Source organism: Dromiciops gliroides, chromosome 2 (genome assembly GCF_019393635.1).
Source record: "Dromiciops gliroides isolate mDroGli1 chromosome 2, mDroGli1.pri, whole genome shotgun sequence".
NCBI classification, from domain to species: Eukaryota; Metazoa; Chordata; class Mammalia; order Microbiotheria; family Microbiotheriidae; genus Dromiciops; species Dromiciops gliroides.
The window spans coordinates 291,365,712-291,371,807 of record NC_057862.1 but is presented as its reverse complement, the minus strand read 5'-3'; the positions used below and the strand labels follow the sequence as shown (position 1 = coordinate 291,371,807).

At 43.0% G+C, this 6,096-nt stretch overlaps 1 pseudogene; it reads left to right on the top strand.

Moving 5' to 3' along the window:
• Positions 1 to 4,891: 4,891 nt before the first annotated feature.
• Positions 4,892 to 5,887, top strand: LOC122738749 (annotated as a pseudogene).
• The last annotated feature ends 209 nt before the right edge of the window (positions 5,888 to 6,096 follow it).

The window sequence follows — 6,096 nt, the reverse complement described above, 5'->3', positions numbered from 1 at the left end:
TAAAATTTGGAACTCAAAAGTTTTTTTTAAAAATGTTTATTATTTTTTTTAATGTGCTCTTTTGTTGTTTGACCACAAGATAGGATCTCCACTTGCCATGGTAAGTAGGCCAGGGTTAAATAAGATAAAGCAGACAGTTTTTAGGGTACCTTTTCTAGCCCCTGCCTTATGCCAGGAGGTGAGCTGTGCAGTCCTTTAAAAAGGCTGCTCAGACACCCAGGGGACAGCCAAATCCCACTGTTGCTTCAGTCCAATGAGAAGATGACCCTAAAGCCTAGGCTGCCTGTGTGCAGGGCTATGACTACAGCTCCCGGGATGTATCCACACCTGCTGCTTTGTCATTCATCCATCACCACAGGACTTTGAGGTAGGTAAAAATGGTAAAAATGGTATGGATGATGCCTTTTGACTCACACATATATTAGATTTAATTGAGGCAGAATTGCACAAAGTCATCAGGCTCATTCTCTTTTTCAGAGTCATCAAAGCCCAGTGGCAAGACAAATGTCAGGATTACCGGTGATGGCCCAGGATGCAGCGGATGACTTTGGCACCTCTGATGTTGGACCAAGCTCTAAGCACTCCATAGTGCCTGCTTCAGCCGCCTTCATGGCTATTAGAACAAAATGTTCACATCCACCCATTCTTGTTTGTTTGTTTGGTTTTTGGTGAGGCAATTGGGGTTAAGTGACTTGCCCAGGGTCACACAGCTAGTAAGTGTTAAGTGTCTGAGGCTGGATTTGAACTCAGGTCCTCCTGACTCCAGGGCCAGTGCTCTATCCACTGTGCCACCTAGCTGCCCCTCACATCTACCCATTCTTTGAGGGGAAGTCTTCACATGCTTGAGGTCAACTAACTCACCAATGGGTTTGAAAACCCATCAATTACCCTCAACCTGGTTAAGCCTGTCTGCCAAAACAGTTTACCAGGATGTGGCCACTGCATATGCTATGGCTTCTTGCAGCCACAGGTAAGAGTTGGATGATCAGTTGGACACCAAAGGTGGAAAGCAGCCCTGAAAAGGGCTCAGCAGTCCTCACACCAGAGGTACTAGTATTCCCAGTATACCCGTATACCCCACACTTTATAATTACAATAATTTATAATTATTATCTCATTTGAGCCCTACAACAACCCTAGGAAGTAGGTGCTATTATTATCCCCACTTTACAGATGAGGAAACTGAAGCAAACAAAGGTTAAGTGACTTGCCCAGGGTCACACAGCTAGGCAGTATGTGAGGCTGGATTTAAACTAAGGTCTTCCTAGCTCCAGACCCAGGGTTGTATTCACTGCACTGTCTAACTAGCTAGTAACGATCTCACTCAATTCAAGAGAGGATAGGAGATGGGCCAAGAGGATAGGCCACCAAAGGGACATGCCACCAAAAATGCTGCTGCCACCACGACCTCAGTTTAAGTGACCTTGTTTAGTCATTTCAGCTGTGTCTGACTCTGTGTGGTCCTTTTGGGGGTTTTCTTGACAGAGATACTAGAGTGGTTTGCATTTCCTTCTCCTGCTCATTTTGCAGATGAGAAAGCAGAGGCAAACAGGGTGAAGTGACTTGTCAAGGGCCAGAGAGCTATTAAAGGCCAGATTTCAATTTAGGAAGATGAGTCTTCTTTCTGACTCCAGGCCTGGCACTCAATACACTGCACCACCTAGTGGCTTTAGCCTGTCAGCACAGAGTACCAAAATGCTAAGATGAAGAATTATTTGGAAGCTCCATGGAATGAACAGATAGATAGATGCAGGGTGGTTGCTGAGAACAGAACTATTGACACCATATTTTCCTATCCCTTGCAGCAGTCTGACTCACTTTCTCCCAAGAAAGTGCTAAGCCTTTTCCCAACCCTAGTCCCAATCCCTATCTGTTTGCTTTCTCTCTAAAATAATATTTTCGGGCAGCTAGGTGGCACAGTGGAATAAAGCACCAGCCCTGGATTCAGGAGTACCTGAGTTCAAATCCAGCCTCACACACTTGACACTTACTAGCTGTGTGACCTTGGGCAAGTCACTTAACCCACATTGCCCTGCCCCCCCCCAAAAAAAAACAACTAAAATAATATGTTCATTCATTGCAGTACTGGTGTGTGTATCCTTGGAGGATTAAATACACCTAAGAATATTATGGTCAGCAAAGCACACTGGGAGACAAATCAATAGATTATATTATAGGTAGGAAGGCATAAAATCAGGGGCTCAGAGGCACAAAGTATATTTTACTGATATATATTCTATAATTTCTCAAAAACAGAAAATATATGAATTTGATAAGAGAGCTAGTAAACATATGGAAACATGCTGCAAATGAGCTAGATGCCACTGACTTTTGAGAAAATGTCGTCAGAAACCTCTTCTTTCCCTTTGCTACCCTGAAAGCAGCTTTTAAAGGGTGCCTACCTCTATCCCCTCTGCCAGGGGAAGGGTCAAGAACATTAGCTAAAGAGAAAGCCATAGTCCAAAGAGAGGAGTTAAGAACAAGTAGCACCACCCATATGAAGGGTTGCACCAACCTTTCACCCACACAATGTTAGGAGCATACCACAAACACAGAGAGAAAAACGAAAGCAAGGACCAGTAATGAAGAATGGATGGAACAGTATAGCATGGGCTAAAGCTCAAACTAAGCTGAAGCTGGCAGGGAATGCTAAGAACATCAAAAAGGGGGCTCTTAAAGAACTATATTTTTAAAAGAAGAGGATCAGAAAAAGCACAGGACCATTGGTCAGAAGGTATGGAATAAGATGATACAAAGATGGCAGAAGTAATCTACTCCTGTTTGGGAGCTAGCTCCCTATTCCATCTAGGATAAATTTAAAACTCTTCTCTTTAGGACTTCATAGTATGACTCCATCCTATCTTTCCAAGACTCATTTAATGTTACTTACACCTTCTGTTCCAGCCAAACTAATCCACTCACTGCTCTGTGTATACAAAATTCCATCTCCCACCTCTCTGCCTTTGCCCAAGCTTTCCCCCATGCCAGAAGTGCATTCTCTCCTTACTTCTTCTGCCTTTTGGAATCACTAGCCTCCTTCAAGACTCAATTCAAGTACCACCATCAACATGCAGCCCTCTCTGATTCTCCCAACCCCAGTTGTTACTGTTCTCTCCCCCTCACTGAAATAAATATTTACAGTGGCTGTAGACTGCATTTACTTTTTTTTTTTTTGCTGTTCATTTTTGCATGTATTTTGCATTTCTTTACTGTATATGCTATATGTGTCAAGTCCCTATGGAACTCCGTCAAGGCAGGAACTTTTGTCTTTATGAGCCCCAGTGACTAGCACAGAGTGGGCACTTGACGAATGTTTGTTAAATGGAATTTAATCAACTCTAATTTTTTTTGGGGGGGGGGCAGGGAAATGAGGGTTAAGTGACTTGCCCAGGGTCACACAGCTAGTAAGTTTCAAGTGTCTGAGGCCGGATTTGAACTCAGGTACTCCTGAATCCAGGGCCGGTACTTTATCCACTGCGCCACCCAGCCACCCCAACTCTAATATTTTTTCTGTTTTTACTGCAAAGGAGAACAATCTGAGCCACCTATGTGTCTTTTGTTTGCCTTAGAGTCTTGAAGTGATTTCACTCCTGCATGTCAGCAGTCCAAGTAACTTCATGTGCTGCTGTTCTTAAGCCTACTCAAAAACAGTATACAAAAAAAAAAAGAATGAAGAAAAAGAAAAGAGAGTCATTGAAGCATTTTTTTTAAATATGCACAGAAGAAAACAGAGAGAAGGCCAGAAAGGATCAGAGAAAAGAAAAACTTCAAAAATTACCTTTGAATTTATTATCTATTATCTATTTTAAAAGCAATAATAGAGATTCACAGTTTCATGTATAATCCTATTTTTCTGTTCTGCTAAATATATGGAAATACTCATTTTATTTCATCTTTGTTAAGTTCAGAATTTTTAAGGTTTGGGTTTTTTTTAAGTTGTGTCACTACATTAATTAGCATTGAGATAAAGCAATACCTGGAGCTGCCCACCAAGTGGTGTTCTTCCTTAGCCACCAGTAGTAGCCACTCATGTTAGGAATTATAATAAACTGAATAGTCTTTCCAGACTCCAGTACATCCTCCACACAGCTGCCAAAGTGATTTTCCTAAAGTCCCAATCTGACCATGTCATCCTACTATCACTTTTTTTTTTTTTGGTGAGGCAATTGGGGTTAAGTGACTTGCCTAGGGTCACACAGCTAATAAGTGTTAAGTGTCTGAGTCCGGATTTGAACTCAAGTCCTCCTGAATCTAGGGCCGGTGGGTGCTCTATCCACTGTGCCACCTAGCTGCCCCTCTACTATCACTTTTTTTTTTTTTAGTGAGGCAATTGGGGTTAAGTGACTTGCCCAGGGTCACACAGCTAGTAAGTGTTAAGTGTCTGAGGCTGGATTTGAACCCAGGTACTCCTGACTCCAGGGCCAGTGCTCTATCCACTGTGCCACCTAGCTGCCTCTCTACTATCACTTTTGGCAGATGTGCGAAGAATGGATTGGAGTCTGGGGAGGCTTGGGGCAGGGAGAAATCCAATGCAATAGTCTAGGCATGAGGTGATAAGGACCTTGCACAAGACCAATGGGAATGTCAGAGAAGGAACAGGGGCATATGGGAGAGAAGCTGTGAAGATAGTGTTAACAGGATTTGGCAACAGATTATATATGGGGGGGGGTGAAAAAGAGTGAGGAGTTGAGGTTGTGATGCTGGGTGGCCCAAAAGATGGTAGTGTCCTCACCACGGGATTTAGGAAAGGAGGTCAGGGTTTGGGGGAAAAGATAATGACTTGAGTTTTGGACATGTTGAGTTTAAGATATCTACAGGACATTCAGCTCAAAATGCCCCATAGGCAGTTGAGGTCAGGAAAGAGGTTAGAGCTGGAAAAGTAGATTTGAGGATGTCCATGTTTGCTCCAGCTCCCCCTTACCCTACTTCTTCTCCTCCTCACTGCTGCTGCCATCACCATGCCTGGGGGTCTGTTTCCCAGCAGCCTGGCCCCAATTTCAAGGAAGAAACAACAGTCCACTGCATCTGTTTCCATGACTTTTTAGGAGACTCATGAACCATTCTTTTCTTCTACCCTCAAGACTTTACTCCAGTTTGCACAACAAAGCTGGGACAAGCTGCAAAGCTGGTACTCGAATTTGCCAAGTAAAATGTTAAGATGATTAAGATAATTAAACCCTTCTCCTTGACTCTTTCCAGGACTGTCTTGCCTAAAGAATATCAATGCATACAACAGAGATGAACCCATAGAGAAGCTGCCTTTCCCTATCAGCTAGGGGATAGAGCACTGGGCCTGACTGGAGTTAGAAAGACCTGATTCAGCCTCAAGTACTTATCAGGTGACCCTGGGCAAGTCCCTTAACCTCTGTCTCAGTTTCCTCAACTATAAAATGAAGATAATAATAGCACCTCTTTCCCAGGGTTGTTGTGAGGATCAATTGAGATAATATTTATAAAGCATTTAGCACAGTACCTGGCACTTAGTAGGTATTTAATAATACTTGTCCCTTCCCCCTTTTCTTTATTAATGATCATAATCGGGATCTTGCTGTCAAGTTGGGCATGTTAGACCTGGATGGGTGGGATGGTATGGATATGCCTGGGATGATTCCTGTGGTATTTATTTTTGGTCCAGTTAAGAAGATGAATCTGTCTATCCTCAACCCGGCAATTCCTAGCAAGAACTTTGATGAGATCCTCAGCCTGATCTGAGGTGAAGGTATACCAGACTGCTACCCCTGTAAACTGGAAAACTGGAAATAGTATCATGGTATTTCCAACTATCCCTGAAGATGAGGCCAAAAACCTGTTTCCTAAAGGAGTTTTTCTTCCCCAAAGAGCTCTCCCCTCAGGCAAGAAATACCTATGTTATACCCACCAGCCTTAAGCCTTTCCATCTAGATAATGCTGGGAACTAGCTCACTTTAAGATCTTGAATAGAAGGATCACCAATCTGCCAATTATGTTTTCCTACAGCAACCAATACAAACACCTTGGTGTGATCAATGTCAGAAGTCTTCAGGCTGCAGCTATACCTGATAACAAGTCAGTAGACGTGCTAAATGAAAAATAGCCCTGTAGCCTGTGAGAAAATAA